Raw genomic sequence first — 20,000 nt, 5'->3', positions numbered from 1 at the left:
GTTAATATTAAATAATGTCATTTGGAATTACTGGATTCTGTTCGATAACCGGAGAACTGATTTTCTGGTTGGCCTCTTAACTTTTAGCGCCGCTCGGGTTTCTCTACCGGAAACTTTACGTGTATTTTGGGTTGTGTAACATTTAATTTCACATTTTTTATGAAAGTTAATTTTCGTGCAATAACTGGACAATGCTTTTTGTTATCGATTTGTATCGAGTTTCGGCTATCTAGGTGTCATTATATTAATGTTCCTGAAAAATTTTGGAAAACAGAAATATTAATTTTAATGCGATAATCTGTTAATGCTTTGAATAAGAATAAAGATTTTATCTCTTTGCAAAAATTACAATGTGTAATTACAATTTGTTTTGTTAGGTACAAAGTCACTATCATGCCGGGACATTTCGGGAAGAATGCTTCATCTGATCAGCTTCAAACCTTCAACGCTGAACGCAAATTCGGAACAACCTTAAAATTAGTGGGGATGTGTTTTAATATTTTAATCTCTGAGATAACCAGAGATTGCTCTCCTGATTAACTTCAAAACTTTCAAGGCTGATGCATCTTAATACAAGGTTCGGATTGGTAGGTGGTGGTGTTAAAACTGGAATAGATGGAGTGATGTATATGGAATGTCCTGGTCTAGACATAGGAGTGTGTGAAGGAGATATTAAGACACTGAAGTTTGAACATCCAGCACACGACATCAGTTAACAGATATAAAATTCTTTCCGTGCTAGGTTGTGATGGATATGTAGGCCTATAGGCCTACGGACTATGTGCAGCGAGAGCCTAGTTTACCAGGCAGTCAGTAAGGAAATCCGATGTAATTTCAGTCTCCAGTGTCGGTAGAACTCTCGGGAACAGTAACGGAGATAAGACATATGCGAAAATGGTAGACAGAAGAGATAGGGAGAGTGGGAAAAAATATCTGGGATTAGGAGTGAGCAACATTATAACTAAAATGGAATACAAAGTAACCCGCTAACCATACACGAGTATTGGTAGTCACCGGAGTAGCAAGAACAACGTGTTCCAACTAGTCTGGGGAAGCAGCAGTTCAGTGGGATATATCACTACTGAGTCGTGACGTCTTTGCCCTTTTTGAATAATAGAGAGAACGTAAATGATAATGGATGTAATTTCCTCTTTGAGTCTCCTGGCCTTGGCAGAAAACAGGCTCGGTAAAAAATATGTTTTTGTTTTAGTTACTAAGGAGGTAAGTTTTATAAATATTATGCATACACACACACACACACACACACACACACACACACACACACACACACACACACACACGATACTTGAGTATATCTTAGAGTATATACATCAACACGAGTCTAACTCTTAGTGTGTGCGTGTATGTGTGTGTGTATATATATATATATATATAGCAATGTGTGTAGGTATATATATATATATATATATATATAATATATATATATATATATATATATATATATATATATATATATACACACACACACCAATGCGTGTGTATCTCTTAATGTATATAAACGCAATGGTTTGTATACACTAAGTGTATATGCATTGACATGTCTGTATCTCTTGGTGAATATACACCAAAAGGGTGTATGTCTTAGTGTATTTACACAGAAGTTTCCATCTCTTAGTCTATATACACGGAGAATTTTCTATACCATACTCTGTATACATCTAGATGTGCATATCTTTTAGTGTATATATATCGAGAGGTGTCAATCTCTCATTGTATATACATCGAGATCTGTTTATCTCGTAGTGTATATATTCGGAGAGTTTACACGATTCTCTATGGTAAGGCGTAGATTAACACTGATGACAGTATCCATCTAGATAACATCTAGGTAAATAATGTCATGGTAAACTGCATCCTGGATGACCCACTCGCAGTCGATAGTCTTCAACCTGATGTACTCCAAAAGTTCAAAAGAACACTACAACCAGTTCAAAATAAAAAAAATAACTTGTTCGAAAGAAAAAGATAACTTGCTCAAATTGACATGGTAACTTGTTCAAAGGAACATGGTAACTTGCTCAAAGGAACATGGTAACTTGCTCAAAGGAACATGGTAACTTGTTCAAAGGAACATGGTAACTTGTTCAGAGGAACATGGTAACTTGTTCAGAAGAACATGGTAACTTGTTCAGAAGAACATGGTAACTTGTTCAAAGGAACATGGTAACTTGTTCAAAGGAACATGGTAACTTGTTCAAAGGAACATGGTAACTTGTTCAGAGGAACATGGTAACTTGTTCAGTGGAACATGGTAACTTGTTCAGTGGAACATGGTAACTTGTTCAGAGGAACATGGTAACTTGTTCAGAGGAACATGGTAACTTGTTCAGAGGAACATGGTAACTTGTTCAGAGGAACATGGTAACTTGTTCAGAGGAACATGGTAACTTGTTCAGAGGAACATGGTAACTTGTTCAGAGGAACATGGTAACTTGTTCAGAGGAACATGGTAACTTGTTCAGAGGAACATGGTAACTTGTTCAAAGGAACGAGGTAAAAATGGCTCAGAATGAACGCGGTCATTTGTTAACAAGAAACACCACAACTTGTTTGAGTAAACACGGCAGACTTGTTCAAAAACACTGTAATTTGTTCAAAGGAATAGAGTAACCTGTGCTAAATAACACGGTAACTTGCTCAAAGGAACACGCTACCTTGTTCTAAGTAGCACGCTGCCTTGTTCTAAGTAGCACGCTACCTTGTTCTAAGTAGCACGCTACCTTGTTCTAAGTAGCACGCTACCTTGTTCTAAGTAGCACGCTACCTTGTTCTAAGTAGCACGCTACCTTGTTCTAAGTAGCACGCTGCCTTGTTCTAAGTAGCACGCTACCTTGTTCTACGTAGCACGCTACCTTGTTCTAAGTAGCACGCTACCTTGTTCTAAGTAGCACGCTACCTTGTTCTAAGTAGTTCGCTACCTTGTTCTAAGTAGCACGCTGCCTTGTTCTAAGTAGCACGCTGCCTTGTTCTAAGTAGCACGCTACCTTGTTCTAAGTAGCACGCTACCTTGTTCTAAGTAGCACGCTACCTTGTTCTAAGTAGCACGCTACCTTGTTCTAAGTAGCACGCTACCTTGTTCTAAGTAGCACGCTACCTTGTTCTAAGTAGTTCGCTACCTTGTTCTAAGTAGCACGCTGCCTTGTTCTAAGTAGCACGCTGCCTTGTTCTAAGTAGCACGCTACCTTGTTCTAAGTAGCACGCTACCTTGTTCTAAGTAGCACGCTACCTTGTTCTAAGTAGCACGCTACCTTGTTCTAAGTAGCACGCTACCCTTGTTCTAAGTAGTTCGCTTCCTTGTTCTAAGTAGCACGCTGCCTTGTTCTAAGTAGCACGCTGCCTTGTTCTAAGTAGCACGCTACCTTGTTCTACGTAGCACGCTACCTTGTTCTAAGTAGCACGCTACCTTGTTCTAAGCACGCTACCTTGTTCTAAGTAGCACGCTACCTTGTTCTAAGTAGCACGCTGCCTTGTTCTAAGTAGCACGCTGCCTTGTTCTAAGTAGCACGCTACCTTGTTCTAAGTAGCACGCTACCTTGTTCTAAGTAGCACGCTACCTTGTTCTAAGTAGCACGCTACCTTGTTCTAAGTAGCACGCTACCTTGTTCTAAGTAGCACGCTACCTTGTTCTAAGTAGCACGCTACCTTGTTCTAAGTAGCACGCTACCTTGTTCTAAGTAGCACGCTGCCTTGTTCTAAGTAGCACGCTGCCTTGTTCTAAGTAGCACGCTGCCTTGTTCTAAGTAGCACGCTGCCTTGTTCTAAGTAGCACGCTGCCTTGTTCTAACGCTGTCTTGTTCTAAGTAGCACGCTACCTTGTTCTAAGTAGCACGCTACCTTGTTCTAAGTAGCACGCTACCTTGTTCTAAGTAGCACGCTGCCTTGTTCTAAGTACCTTGTTCTAAGTAGCACGCTGTTCTAAGTAGCTTGTTGTAGCACGCTGCCTTGTTCTAAGTAGCACGCTACCTTGTTCTAAGTAGCACGCTACCTTGTTCTAAGTAGCACGCTGCCTTGTTCTAAGTAGCACGCTGCCTTGTTGTAAGTAGCACGCTACCTTGTTCTAAGTAGCACGCTACCTTGTTCTAAGTAGCACGCTGCCTTGTTCTAAGTAGCGCGATGCCTTGTTCTAAGTAGCACGCTACCTTGTTCTAAGCTCGCTACCTTGTTCTAAGTAGCACGCTGCCTTGTTCTAAGTAGCACGCTACCTTGTTCTAAGTAGCACGCTGCCTTGTTCAGAAAAATAAAACGCCTTAACTTATTCAACAGAACACTGCAACAATTTTCAATATAACGCAGTAATCAAATAAACGAAGATCAGCTTAAAAAAAACATAACTTGTTAAAAGCACATACAAACACACAAACACACATATGGTAATATGTTAAAAAAGATGCACCTTATATCGCATTTATTTTAACACGGTAACTTGTATATATGAACATGGTTTAAAAACAAAATGCAAGAAAATCATGACTATGTATATTCCAGTTTGCACTTGCACCATTTGCATATAAATGAGATACTTTTGCAAACGTTTAGTAAGTGGATAATTCGGATAATTCTCGCTTGGGTGGAAGAAGGTTCAGTTTGACTGGGATTAAAGAAAAGTTTTAATTTCGCCAGGATTGTGGAAAAAAAAAAGATCAAATTTCGCCTGGGTAGATAAGGTTTCAATTTCCCTGCATGTATGAAGTTTTTATTTTCCTGGACGGGAAAAAGCGATTAAATAACCTCTGGATTAAAAACGATATCATGAGCGTTTGTTCCTACGTAAAAGGTTTATTTCATTAGTGGAAATGTTTTGCTTTTGAGCAGTTTGTGTGTGTGTGTGTGTGTGTGTGTGTGTGTGTGTGTGTGTGTGTGTGTGTGTGTGTGTGTGTGTGTGTGTGTGTGTGTGTGTGATTCTGTGCTTATTCACTCTATTAATTCCTCTTTATTTGTAGCCTTTCCTGGTCCACATCTGTGTATATTCTCTTCATTAGTTCCACGTCGTCTACAAAAAGGAATACCTCCGACTCTTTCATTACCGTCATGTCATTTACGTATTCAAGAAAGATCACTGGCCCTAGTACTGATCCTTGTGGAGCCCCTCTTCACATGCACCCATTGCGGCACCTCTTCCCGGATCATAACGTATTTTTTTTTTCGACATTTGTGCCTTGATCCAATGTAGCCCTTTCCCTGTTATTCCCGTCTGCTACTCTAGCTTTTGGACCAGTCTTTTGTGTGATACTTTGTCAAGAGCCTTACCACAGTCCAAGAAAATGCAGCTACCCTTTCCCCTCTCTCTCTTTCTCTCTCTTGTCTTACTTCTGTTACCTTGTCCTAGAACTCCAGCAGGTTTGTGACACAGGATTTTCTATCCCTAAAGCAATGGTTATCTTGTACGAAATCACTCCTCTCTAGGTTCACCACTCATCTCTTGATCTCCATAACTTTACATACCATACATGTCAGTTACATTGGTCTGTAATTTAACGTTACCTGTCTGGCGCCTTTCTTAAAAATTACGACTTTATTTGCTGTCTCCCACACTTCCGGCAATTGTCCTGTGTCGATAGACTTGTCGAAGATTGTTGTTAGAGACATACACAGTGCTCCTCCTCCCTCCCTCAGGACCCATGGAGAGATATTTTGTCCCACCAACCTCGAGGTATCTAGCTCACATAGCAATTTCCACACCTCCTTAATCTTTTGCTGAGCTCCTCACAGACGACTGTACACTGACATTTACTTATCCAAGAGAGGAGATACCAGTTACATCAATCACCAGCTTATAGCTATATCAGTCTGGGGTAAAACAATGGCAGATTACATGGCATGGTCATCTAGGCACCATGATGGTAATGCTACTATGAAGAACCACGTTGTAAATCTTTCAAAGTGGTTAGGAAGTTTACAGCATTTAGATGCATCACACATCTGCTCGACAGTAGACTGAAAAATTCTGTACGAGGCACAAGTGCGCTCACACCATGAGTATGCTCCACTTTATTGGATTGCCTACCCGCTATCTCATCTGCTACTTCTTGACGGAACAAAGAACAGCAAGAGGGCTCATCTCTCGCCTGGACTCGGTCTGGACAGATCTGTTATTTCAGCAGAGCCTTCAATGCCGGAGGGATGAGGATGGCCTTACTGCTATGTACAAGGCCAGTATTGTGAAGTACCACATTTGGCTCCACTCCGAGCACAATGAGAAGTGGACTTTTACACAATAAGACGGGCAGCGAATAGCAGCTACACTCTGTACCCTTCTCCAGAACACTTCATCTGAAATTATTTATTCGTAGGATGATTCGAGTCTGGAGCATGTTCGTACAACATAATGATATCGACGAAATAAAGTCAGTTGACCAAATGAAATTGCTGGTCTACACATGGCTACAACTTCATCCTCTTCCCTATTTGTATATCTCTTAACAGACTTATAACATGTTCACTGGTACCTAGACGATTTCTACCGATTACGGTTAAAAACAAGCCAAGAAAATCCGGCCTTTTCTTTTTTTTTTTTTACTTGCTTACTCAAAAGCTTCATCAGTGGTGTCGTCATTAATCTTGAGCTCCACATTTCTGGTTCTCTCTGTGGATCATAGGTCTTCTGCTCAATTTCAGTTTATTTAAAAGCTCACTAAAACTCAAATAACCTTCATTTTTAGAGAGGAAACCTTAGACTACATTTCGCTTCATCTTAGACAATATCAAGTCACAAATGAGCACAGTTATGACTTCATAATGGTCCAGGACGGACCGAGATATCGTCTTCACTTTTCTTTCCATCCTGAACTTCATTTGATATATTTAAAAAAGATTGGGTAAATCTGCAGTGTGCTACTTCTATAATTTCTATGATAAATTACTTAGTGGGAACAAATTCTAGCTATGTTTCCTGTCATGTTCCATCACATCGGATGGGTTTCTTACATCAAATGACAAAATCTGTTAGCCTGAGGTGAAGGAGTTCCGTAATGCAATGAGAATATTGACAGACATTCTTCCGAGGGTTAAGCAGCAACGGAATCTTCAAAGGTTTTGTTCAAGCAGGACTAGTATTACTCTTAAGTGGGAATTAACGTTTCTCAGGATGACCTATCCCAAACACAGTGGAAAAATACATGAAAGGGGGAGGTATAGAGAGAGAGAGAGAGAGTGAGAGAGTGAGTGAGAGAGAGAGTGAGAGAGTGAGAGAGAGTGAGAGAGAGAGTGAGAGAGAGAGTGAGAGAGTGAGAGAGAGAGAGTGAGAGAGAGAGAGTGAGAGAGTGAGAGAGTGAGAGAGTGAGAGAGAGAGTGAGAGAGTGAGAGAGAGAGTGAGAGAGTGAGAGAGTGAGTGAGAGAGAGAGAGAGTGAGAGAGTGAGTGAGAGAGTGAGTGAGAGTGAGAGAGTGAGTGAGAGTGAGAGAGTGAGAGAGTGAGAGAGTGAGAGAGTGAGAGAGTGAGAGAGAGAGAGGAGGGGGGATGGAGGGAGGGAGGGAGGTAGGTAGATGTCACTTGATGATGGAGAGGAGGAGATATCACTTGATGAGGGAGATAAGGAAGAGAAGAGGTGGAGCACGTGGAAATGTGAGGAAGATTTACGGTTACGGAGCTCTGGTGTCAGTTCCCAGTCATCTGGATCTCGCCATGCTGACCTAGTTGACCCTTAGCATACCTATTCTTAATGTAATATATCACTGTTTTGCCTAGGTCATTTCATTACCTGACCATGCAGTGGCTGAAGAATTATTTCCTGATATCCTTATAACTCATTTGTCTTTAACTAGCAACTAAGCCTTCTTAAACTGTATATCCCTATCCACTTCATGAACTCCACTGGGTATTTTGTATTTAGTTATCATGTCTCTTTTGGTTTTTCTTCCCTCTAATGTTATTAAATTCAGTTTCTTTGGTCTTTTCTCATATTTCATTTTCTTTTGCTTTGTTTGATGGATTCTCTGTGTTGAAGAATTCATTTCTGCACTCTGTTATCCAACTCATCATTCCTGCCCACAACTACAATTGGAGCTTTCCTGTTATTATAGTAACATCTCTGGGGACACACGGAACCAGTAGAGATCACATAGCGAGAGAAGAAAGAAAAGTAATCATGTTTAAGTCTGAGGACGAGGACGATAGGTCTAATTCCTTGGCCCTCGAGTCCATCACTAGCATCAGGGCAACCCTCTTGAAGGAAGGTCGAGGTATAGTCTACTAAAGAACAAAAAAAAAGAGACAATACCGTGACTGAAACAATACACAAATAACCTGCACATAGGAGAAAGATGCTTATGACGATGTTTTGGTTCAACCTGGACCATTGACATGCCACACCAGCACACGAAGGAAATGGAGCCAGTATGGTCCGAAACGTCGTCATAAGCTTCTTTCTTCTATGTGCGGGGTGTTTGTGTATAGTCTACTACACATTGCTGTGTCGAAGGAGTTCTTGCAGTGTATGAATATGCAAGCCGCCATGTTATGTGTCCTCTCTGATTTCCGTCAGTCTGTGGTAAGTTTCTATAAAGTTTGTGTGGCAAATCTAGCCATGCCTGGTCTCTTGCTGAGGCTCCATGATCAATTAATCTCCAGTTAGTTAACCCATTACTCGTAGTAAAGGTTTGACGCTTTTAGGTGTGGGTATCAGCACATAATACGCAGAATATTTGCATTGAGACAACATTTTCGCTCTTTGGTTAGAGCTTTATCAAGTCGTGACTTGATATTCTGCATACTGAGTCTTCATTCTGATTTATTCATTACCTTGAGTGTGATACGCCTCAGGGAGACTTTTCTTGAGTTTTGCGATTCTGGTCAGTCGACTTGCTGCGGTCTTGAAATTCCATTCCTCAACTTCCTGCCGTCTAGCAGACTTTCCTCCTGTCTCTTGTTTTTTCTTGTTGAAGATCGTGGTAAGTGGTGAGCCAAATGTTCCTGTCCCCTCTTTCAATATTCAAGAAGATTCTCTCTCTCTCTCTCTCTCTCTCTCTCTCTCTCTCTCTCTCTCTCTCTCTCTCTCTCTCTCTCTCTCTCTCTCTCTCTCTCTCTCTCTCTCTCTCTCCCTCTCTCTCTCTCTCTCTCCCTTCCTCTCTCTTAATATCACTAAAATACTTCCTACTTGGCTGGAGTGAGTCTGCGTGTTCATTGCTCATCCGGGCAGGAAGTAAATGAAAAAATAATGTGTTTATTACTTTGATATTTCTACTAAACTCGTTGTTACCTCTCCGTTGTCAGCTTTAAAGCCATCGCAAATGGTCGCTGGTGTAAAAATGTCCCCCTGAGAGCAAGGCGAGGGAGCTCTGGGTCCAAATACTGTCTTGTTTTGCTAGCTTAAAATTCACTTAAATGGGGTTTTCTCTGCATGGGAAAGGAAAACTTAGAGAGGGAGAGAGAGGGAGAGGGAGAGAATGAGGATGTTTTGTGTGTTTAATTAGACCTCCAGGGATCATCGCCCCTGCGGCCTTGTCTCCAACCAGAATTCCTAAATTAGAAATGTTGATTAATTGGGTAATTAGGCCTAGATATTCAGAATTTACTGTCAAAGCGGCTAATGTGTTGTTACCAAACATTCATCCTGCAGACGGTAGAGCAAAGAGAGTTGAAAACCTATCGATTACACAAGGGTCATTAAGGCTTTATGTTATTTGTTCACCACCAGTCAAGGACATTAATTCCTGAAATAGGGATTAAAGTAAATAAACAGAGAAATAAACTTTTCGGAGTAGATATGCTGTGAGAAATACTGGCTGGTAATTGGACTTGAAGCCTATCGACACACGGGGGTAATTAATTAAAGCTGTCGTTACCTGTTCATCACCAGTCACGAATACCTTATACCCAAATATAGACGTATTGGGATTAAACTTTAAATAAACACACACACACACACACACACACACACACACACACACACACACACACACACACACACACACACACACACACACACACACACACACACACACACACACACATACACATACACGCGCGCGCTGCGCACACAGATGAGTCATAGAGATATGATAAAGTATATATTAGCCTCAGTAGAGACAGTCTCTTTGCATAATTTTAAGAGTTGGTATGAGAGAGCCCATGAGGCTAGAAGGTAGTAAATTTGGAAAGTGCGAAGGGGCGAGGCCAGGAGCTAAGACTCAAACCCTCCGGTCACATATAGGTAAGTACATACAAGTACATACAGAGGTGAGCTACAGCTCAGTGCTCATTAACGCAGCAAGTGAGGAATTCACAACCACTCGAGAATTGACACATCTGAGTGTACTTGCGTCTCAGGGACCCAGCCAGAGAGCGTCAAGTAATGTTGCAAGCACGAGTGTTATATGTCATACTGCGCTGTATGACCCACTAGGGTTTAGTGATTTCTTGTGAAAATATTAATACTGCTCATTCTCACACAAAGATGGATACACGTTCAGAATTCAACGTTGCCCGTTTATACACGTCAAGCCAGGATTTTCCTGCTTTGTATGTATATATATATATATATATATATATATATATATATATATATATATATATATATATATATATAGGTTGGTAGACAGCAACCGCCCAGGGAGGTACTACCGTCCTGCCAAGTGAGTGTAAAACGAAAGCCTGTAATTGTTTTACATGATGGTAGGATTGCTGGTGTCCTTTTTTGTCTCATGAACATGCAAGATTTCAGGTACGTCTTGCTAATTCTGCTTACACTTAGGTCACACTACACATACATGTTCAAGCACATACATACACACCCCTCTGGGTTTTCTATTTTCTTTCTAGTTCTTATTCTTGTTTATTTCCTCTTATCTCCATGGGGAAGTGGAACAGAATTCTTCCTCCGTAAGCCATGCGCGTTGTAAGAGGCAACTAAAATGCCAGGAGCAAGGGGCTGGTAACCTCTTCTGCTGTATATATTACTAAATGTAAAAGGAGAAACTTTCGTTTTTCCTTTTGGGCCACCCCGCCTCGGTGGGATACGGCCGGTGTGTTGAAAGATATATATATATATATATATATATATATATATATATATATATATATATATATATATATATATATATATATATATGTCGTGCCGAGTATGTAAAACTGGTCATTTAGCAAGAACTCATTTAAAATTAAGTCCTTTCTAAAATTTTCACTTATACGTTTAAAGATATATTTTTTTCATTAATGTTGATGTAAAAATTTATAATTTTGCACCAAAATGAACTTAGAAAACTTACCTAACCTTATTATAACAAGAACAATTTATTTTAGCCTAACCCAACTAAATATATTTTAGATTTGTTTACAATAATTTAATACTAAACAAACAGTGAAATATATTTTTTTCGTTAGGTTCAGAATGATTTTGGCGAAATTATTGCATACACAAATTTTCACTTGTCCTATATGGCAAGATGAGCGTTGCTATTTAAGCCAAGATAGCAAGTTCTGCCTATTCGGCACGACATGTATACACACACACACACACACACACACACACACACACACACACACACACACACACACACACACACACACACACATATATATATATATACTGGCGGGTGTTCGGGGGTCAACGCCCCGCGGCCCAGACCATAACCTGGCCTCGCGGTAGATCAGGGTCTGGTCAACCAGGCTGTTATTGCCGGCAGCACAAAATCCAACGGCCCGGTAACTGCCAGCGGGACTACATAGATATCTTGTGCATCCTCCTAAACGACGTTGATATTTCCTTTTTGGCTGAAGATAGGAGGGAGCCTGACGTTGATATTAAAATAAAAACCTGATTATTTCAGTGTGTCGCATCTCCGCTTAATGGCTTGTTCACCCAAAGTGACTCTGACATAGATGACATTGATCTCAAGCGTCCCATAGGTGCTAGCGGCCACTCTGAGCTGAGTTCTGAATACCTTGTGGAACTGAACGTGGAGAGAAACACTGAGTGGGCGGGAAGGGTGAAACTTATCAAAAGTTTTTATCTTTTTTATGTATTATTGCATTTTTTAGACCTATGATATGTTAAAATTGAGTACTTTTTTTCTGATAGACAACAGTTTAGCTTAAGCAACGTCATGTAATGTAAGTAGAGAATTTTGCTTACAACGGTGTGTATGAAACTGACTGTCCTAAAGAGGTTGGGTTGACATCATAGCCTGATTGATCGGGCACTTGGTAGTGATCCAGTTTTCCCTTTGAAATCCGTCACCTTCGTCTCTGCAATATGTCTGATATATTCCTCTCCACGCGGTCCCCAACCACCGCAACCCAACCCATCAGCACCAGTCCAGCTTCCTCCCCCAGCTCTCACGCGAGCGTTAAATGGCAGACTGTTCAACGTTTTGCACTCTGGCAGGAATATTTAGTTTTATGTTTGTCTCATAAGCATCTGAGACGGCAGGTAAATTTTTACAATCTTCAGCTACCATTTAGTGGCATTTCCCGTTACTTCCCGGTGTGGTTCTTAATCATTGTTATTCTTTAATACTTTCTTTCTGGTTTTGGAGGTCCGGTCTGAGGCTGGGTTGTGATGGCAGGGAGAAGGAGGGGGGGGGGGTTAAACGACGATTCCCGGAGTCATTAAGAGAGGCTGACACGGAGTTCTCAAAACACTGATACCACGGGTCTAAAAATTTTCCGCCCTGTCTCACAGTACAAGTGAAAAAAGCTCAAGTGCAAACTTTTCCTGTTTTTTTTTCTAGGATACTTCGTTACCAGAGGAGGTTCGTTTATTTCTGGATAAATATACATTTTTATGGGTTTATGAATGGTAATCTCACCTACCCAATATTTACCTAATCTTACTTAAAGTAAAAAAATATATTTAAACTGACGTTGAGAACCACCCCAAAAAAGACAGAAAAATGAGTATAGAAAGGCTGGATGTACAGCACATTTAGTGCCATCTCTCTCCCCACAGCAAGTTGTTAGTCTCGTGGGTTGATCATCTGGCACTGATGACTTTGTTGGGGATAATGATGTGTTGATGGTGGTGGCGGGAGAGGGTGTTAGTGGTGGTGGGATGTGCTGGTGATGAGACAGTTGGGGAAGGCGCGGTATTTATGCAGGTAGTTCCTGATGATGGAGGTGACGGTGGCGGTGTTGGGGATGTTATCTATGATGGAGGTGATGTTGGCGGTGTTGGGGATATCTATGATGGGGGTTGTTGTGGTGTTGCTGGTGTTGATACTAGTGATGATGTTGGTCGTGGTGAACATGTCAGTGGCAGTTTAGCTGGAGCGGTTATTGGTGACGGTGGTGGTGGTGGTAGTACCATGTCGGCTACTGGTTCAGAGATTGGTGTTGCTGTTGTCATTGTTTTTGTTGCTGTGAGTGTTGCTGGAGTTATTTTTGTTGCTGTTGTTGTTAGTGCTGTTGTTTTTGTGATTGTTGTTGTTGGTGATGGGGCTATTTTTGTTTGTGTTGGTATTGGTGTTGCTGTTTGTCTTGGTGGCGGTGGTGTTGATGGAGCTGCTAGTGAAATAAAAATCATTGTTGTTGGTGATAAGAGGAATGGTGTTGCTTCCGATGGTAGGTTCTTATAATCACGAAAGAGCGATGAACCCACAAAGTGACTGGGGTGGTAATCAGATTTGATCTGAGGAAAGGGGTGGTAGCTCCAGTGCCTAGGACCAAGAGAGACGATCTAGATGGTGGTGAAGAGGCTGTTGAGGTTGAGATGAGGGAGATGCATGCTTGTGTCTTGGCTGTATTGGTGGAGATGATGATGTCGGTAGTGATGGTGGTAGTGGAAGTATGAGGGTGCTGGAGGCTGGCCAAGTCCTGCACAGCCATTCCAGCAGTCTCTCTTTCTCTTTCTCTCTCTCTCTCTCTCTCTCTCTCTCTCTCTCTCTCTCTCAACAAGGAGTTTTTGAGGATTTAAGAGCTTTTGTTTTGATTTACAAGAGCTGTTACCTACATCAACTCGTTTGAAAACCTTACCTAGCTTTACCTTTATTAAATTTATGTTTTGAAACATACAAATACTGATCAGGGTGAGGTGGGAACCAGCACTGGTGATGACTGCAGTGCATGAAATTTGGTAGTGTTGTCCATGTGTCCTTACTCTTCAAAAAAAGTGGTGTATACTCAGGTGTGAGTGTCCTTGTGCCTCACCTCTGTATGAGGCACAGTTTTATAACCTCTGATGTCGAGCATGTAGGAGACAAACCATTGTGCTGTTAGCTTCCTGGCTGCCTTGCTTGCAAGATTTACCACGTGAGCTTTCATAGACATTGTCGAGTCAAATTTCACATCCAGGATATTCTCTCATCCATGTGTTTTAACATTTTTTTATTGTATTAATTCTTAACACTGTTCGAGCTTGAACATGATGTTGCTTAGAGGCTGTCATCATTTGCCTATTCTCAGACATTAATGCAACCTGAAATTGGCATCGCCAAGCTAATATAGCTGTTCGCTTGTGGTTGATGTGCCTGAGAGCGGCAGACATTTCCTCTCTTGGGTAAGCAAATATCAGAATACAGTAATGAACATAAGCATGGCATTCTGGGATGTGGTGAAAAAGGTCACTGAAATAGACATTACATAACAATGAACTGAGCAAACTTCCTTGTGGAAGACTGGCACCGACTGTCTTGTAGAGTGTCCCGCAAAGATCTATCGTGAAAGTGCTCACCAAGGAGGTATAGGTCAGAGCCAAACACTCCAGTGCTTGCAGTTTGGGCAAATATCCGTGGTGCTATACTTAGTTTAAAGCACAAAGTGTCTAGTGTTACTACATCTAATATTAGATTCTTCCAGTCATTGTTTCCAAATAGTGGGGAGGTTTAACAAATGATCACTAGGAGAATAACCTCTCTCTCTCTCTCTCTCTCTCTCTCTCTCTCTCTCTCTCTCTCTCTCTCTCTCTCTCTCAAGCAAACATTAATTTACACCTAACCACTCATGACACAACAAGGTTACACAGAAAATAATTAACGCTTCTGAGCCACATTGAGCAGCGCTTGTATTAATGCAGTTATTTTTGTTCCCTTTTTAGGTGTGTTATTGTGAGTAGTGGAGCCTGTCGGGGCGTGAGCAGCTGTAACAAGGTAACTTAAGAGAGCTTATTGTGATCATTATTAAAAGCTCTGCATTAAAAAAGTATGGAATAGATTTAAGAATGTAGTGTTAGTGTGCAGCAGAAGTTTGTGGATATACGAGGGGTAGGATAAGAGGGAAGAGGAGCAATATATATATATATATATATATATATATATATATATATATATATATATATATATATATATATATATATATATATATATATATATATAAATATATATGCAAAACAACCACTCTGAAAGAATAGAGAAATTCCAAGCGCTTTCGTGACTACTCACATTATCAAGGAACTATGAAAGTAAAGCATCCAAGGAAGCTATATAAGGGGTCTGGCCAACACCTCACTATCAGATCCCACAACGGTTAAACACCTGACGCGCGCCGGCCCAACTGGACAGGTCCTTTGCACAACCACCAACAAACTATTCTACCCAAGAAAATTTTTAAAATTATTATTTGTCCAGTGTATTATTAAATTCTTCCCAAATTCTATTAATTATAAATGGATCTAATTTATATAAACCAAAGGAAATATTCTGTTTATTATTGTCAAAACTGCTGATGATTTATTAAGTTTCTTATCTGAAGAACTCGTTAACTATGATGTACCATTGCCAGTTCCTACTATCATTAAACTTATTAAACTTTGCATTGTTGATGCAAAATTTGTATTTAATGATAAGTTTTACACTCAGAAGTTTGGTATGGCAATGGGAAATCCTCTTTCACCTGTTCTTAGTAACCTATACATGGAATTTTTTGAAACAAGATTGCTTAACACAATCCTCCCTAATAGAGCTAAATGGTTCAGATATGTTGATGATATTTTGTGTCTTATGCCCCAAAATGTAGATATACACCATTTCCTTGGAAAATTAGATAACTTAGCCCATTCCATAAACTTTACTGTTGAGTTTGAAGAAAATAATTCGTTACCTTTTCTAGACGTTTTAATTATTAAGGGTAATAATGAATTCAAATTTAAAATTTACAGAAAACCTACAAATAACTGTTCCTATGTCCACTATTATTCTTCGCATCAAGATAGTCAAACTGTCTGTTTTCTCATCAATGTTTTTGAGAGCTTTACGAATTTGTAGTCCTGAGTTCATAGATGAGGAAATATCCAAAATTTATGAAATAGGTAATGATTTAAAATACCCAAGAAATGTAATTGATAAATCTTTTAAAGTTGCTAGAAATACTTTTTACAGTCCAAAAAGGTACAACCAGCCTTATTCAACTAAAAATATGTTGGTTCTCCCTTACCATGAAAACTTGGTTGATATGCCTTCTCTTCTTAAGACTTTTAATATTAAAGTTGTATTCAAAAATCTTGATACAGTAAAAAAAACTTTTGATAAAGAATTCCCCCCAAAATGCTGATGGATGTGTCTATAAGATTCCTTGTAAAATTTGCGATAAAGTTTATTACGGTCAAACTGGTAAAAATCTCGAACTAAGATTAAAACAACATAAATATAGCATTAGAACTGGACAAAATTCCAATGCTCTATTTATTCATGTAAGAGATTTTTAACCATCCAATTGATTTTCAAAAAGTTGAGAAAGTAGTATCAAGCAAGTCCATGGTCGACAGGAATATAATTGAATCTTGTTTCATAAAAAGCAGTTTTGACAATAATATGAATATTTCCTTTGGTTTATATAAATTAGATCCATTTATAATTAATAGAATTTGGGAAGAATTTAATAATACACTGGACAAATAATAATTTTAAAAATTTTCTTGGGTAGAATAGTTTGTTGGTGGTTGTGCAAAGGACCTGTCCAGTTGGGCCGGCGCGCGTCAGGTGTTTAACCGTTGTGGGATCTGATAGTGAGGTGTTGGCCAGACCCCCTTATATAGCTTCCTTGGATGCTTTACTTTCATAGTTCCTTGATAATGTGAGTAGTCACGAAAGCGCTTGGAATTTCTCTATTCTTTCAGAGTGGTTGTTTTGCATATTCTGAAATCACCTGTTTACTGTGATCTTATTGCATATATATATAATATATATATATATATATATATATATATATATATATATATATATATATATATATATATATGTCGTATAGAATATGTAAAAACTTGCAATTTTCGCTTAAATAGCAACCCTCTTCGTGTTTGTTTATTATTGTAAATTTATCTAAAATATATTTAATTGGATCAGGCTAAATTAAATTGCGCTTGTTATAATAAGGTTAGGTAAGTTTTCTAAGGTTCTTTTGGTACAAAATTATTAATTTTTACATTAGCATAAATGAAAAAAAATATATATTTAAACGTATGAGAGAAAATTTTGGAAAGGACTTAATTTTAAATGAGTTATTGCTAATTTACCAATTTTACCTGTTCGTCACGACATATATATATATATATATATATATATATATATATATATATATATATATATATATATATATATATATATATATATATATATATATATATATATATAGTTTCTACCAATCAACAGTTGATCCAGAATATTAGTACCATTTTACCAGGAGCACGAGCCATTGATCCGGCCAATAGCACTCTCCTCGGTGCTCCTCTTGGGTCCAATGCCATCGATCTGATCCTAGGAAAAAAAGTCTCAGACCTCCGGACGATGGAAAGCAGGATGAAAGACATTGACACACACGATGCCTTCTACCTACTCACCAGGTGCCTGTCAACCCCAAAACTTACCTATTTTCTGAGATGCTCCCCAGCCTTCAGCAGTCCAAAACTCAAGGAATATGACTCTCTCCTGAAGGCCATGCTAGAGAGTGTATTGAATCTTTCCCTTGACGATGGACAGTGGTTGCAAGCCTCACTTCCGGTCAGGCTTGGAGGGCTAGGAGTACGCAGATCCTCCCAGATTGCTCTACCAGCTTTCCTATCCTCTTCCATTGCATCAAACGAGTTGATAAGACAAATTCTTCCTGACACCCTCAGTGACTCAGCAGGAATAGAAGACCCTAGCTATGTCAGTGCCATCACCGAATGGGAGACTCTTGCTGCTCCAGCACCAAACCCTAGTGCAGCACTGGCTCACAAACAGTCAAGCTGGGATAGCCCAATTGCTGAAAAGGTGCTTGCCAACATGCTCAGGGCTGCAACATCAGATAGGGAGATTGCCCGTCTCCAGGCTGTGAGTGCACATCACTCCGGGGACTTCCTCCAAACAGTTCCCATATCGGCAATGGGAACGCGACTCGACCCTAAGACCCTCCGTATTGCAGTGGCTCTGCGCCTTGCTGCCCCAATTCACACAGAATATATGTGTATTTGCGGCGAAGTGCAAGCAGACCAATACGGTCTACATGGTCTTAACTGTTCCAAAACCAAGGGCTGGCATGCAAGACACAATGAGGTCAACGACATCATTAAGAGAACCCTTGCTACAGCTGGATGCCCTGCCGAGAGGGAGCCACGATCACTTGCAGCAAACAATACCCACAACCCAGCAAACCGCCCCGACGGGATCACCATCTATCCTTGGAAGAATGGCAAGCTCTTAGCATGGGACTATACCTGTGTGTCCACACTGGCTGACACCTATATCCATCACAGTGTGGGGCGACAGGGAGGAGCTGCTGACCACAGGGAGGAGTACAAGATCAGCAAGTACAGGGACATTAGCCAACAGTATCAATTTGTCCCAGTGGGATCGGAGACCTTGGGATCATGGGGAAAAAATGCCACACGTTTCCTTAAAGAATTGGGTTCCAGACTCATCGACACCACCAGGGACCCAAGGGCAGCCACTTTCATGTTCCAGCGCCTCAGCGTCGCCATCCAGAGGGGAAATGCTTGCTGCATACTTGGTTCACGTCCAGCCTCGGAGGAACTGGAGGAAATTCATCATCTTTGATACATTGTGTCATTGTATTCATGTTTATGTTTTTTTCTGTAAATGTATTTTGTTTATTAATAAATGTTCACATAGAATATAAATATAGGGGGTGGTAGGAGAAGAAAATATTCAAACAGCTCCGGGGAGAACCTTGAGTTTTCCCTGAGGTACGTTTATTGTCTTCTCTGAGGATGAGGGTCCCCATTCCAGCTATAGAGGTATATATATATATATATATATATATATATATATATATATATATATATATATATATATATATATATATATATATATATAATGTTAAAAGTCTCGTTCGAAATCTTGGTATTTAATATTCTCTTGCTTTGCTGTTGTCAGCAAACTTGCTAACTAGCGAAGTAGTTTGACCCGCGGCCCATTTGCTAAATTAACTGTGTATTGACTGAGTTCCGTCAGTCAGCTATTGGCGCCCTCCGCTTACTGTGTCAATCTTGGGAGTTTATACAGTACAAAAAGGAATTTGAGTTACATGTTGAACGAGCAGCTGATCAAATGAGGTGAACATCGCCTGTGCAAAGCATCTGTGTTAATACGTTTGATAAGCAAGACACGTGTGCAACAGTTAGGTATCTTTATTCCGAAACGTTTCGCCTACACAGTAGGCTTCTTCAGTCGAGTACAGAAAAGCTGGTAGAAGCAGTAGAGATGTGAAGACGATGTAATCAGTCCATCACTCTTGAAGACGTAGTTTTTAGGTGGTCAGTCCCTCAGCCTGGAGAAGAATATTTGTTCCATAGTCTGAAACAATGTGGAGTTGAAGCGACAGTATGGACACTTACTGTCAGGAGGTGAGGTGTAATCCACTAGTAGAAAATATATAATCATAGAGAGGTCAGGTCCCATTACAAGTTGCCCAAGATGTTAGTAGATTATAGGTTGATGGGCGGATTTCTAGATGTGTATGCTTTTAGAATGGACAACAGGTATATTAGATCATTATTTTAGCTGTAGCTATAGTGAGAGTAAGAGGTAGTTGAGGTACAAGGAGAGTATCATCAGTAAGAGAGTTAGAGGTAGTTAGAGCTAGATATAAGCACCTGTCGGGAGAAAGATGGACTAGAGA

The 20,000-nt window shown here is 40.0% G+C and overlaps 1 protein-coding gene across 5 annotated transcripts in view; it reads left to right on the top strand.

The window, feature by feature from the left end:
* The window catches only part of Mcr (macroglobulin complement-related), a 770,662-nt gene that overhangs the window by 84,231 nt on the left and 666,431 nt on the right, over positions 1 to 20,000 (top strand). Inside the window, exon 1 of one of the 5 annotated variants that reach the window (XM_070085800.1) lies at positions 15,020 to 15,037. The exons of the other annotated variants lie outside the window; for them this stretch is intronic. The gene's annotated coding sequence lies outside the window, so the exon portion shown is untranslated. Of the gene's footprint in view, positions 1 to 15,019; positions 15,038 to 20,000 lie in introns of those variants that run through there. 5 annotated transcript variants of the gene reach the window in all.

The sequence above is a fragment of the Cherax quadricarinatus genome, chromosome 17 (assembly GCF_038502225.1).
Source record: "Cherax quadricarinatus isolate ZL_2023a chromosome 17, ASM3850222v1, whole genome shotgun sequence".
Lineage (NCBI taxonomy): Eukaryota > Metazoa > Arthropoda > Malacostraca > Decapoda > Parastacidae > Cherax > Cherax quadricarinatus.
This window is presented reverse-complemented; position numbering and strand designations above follow the sequence as displayed.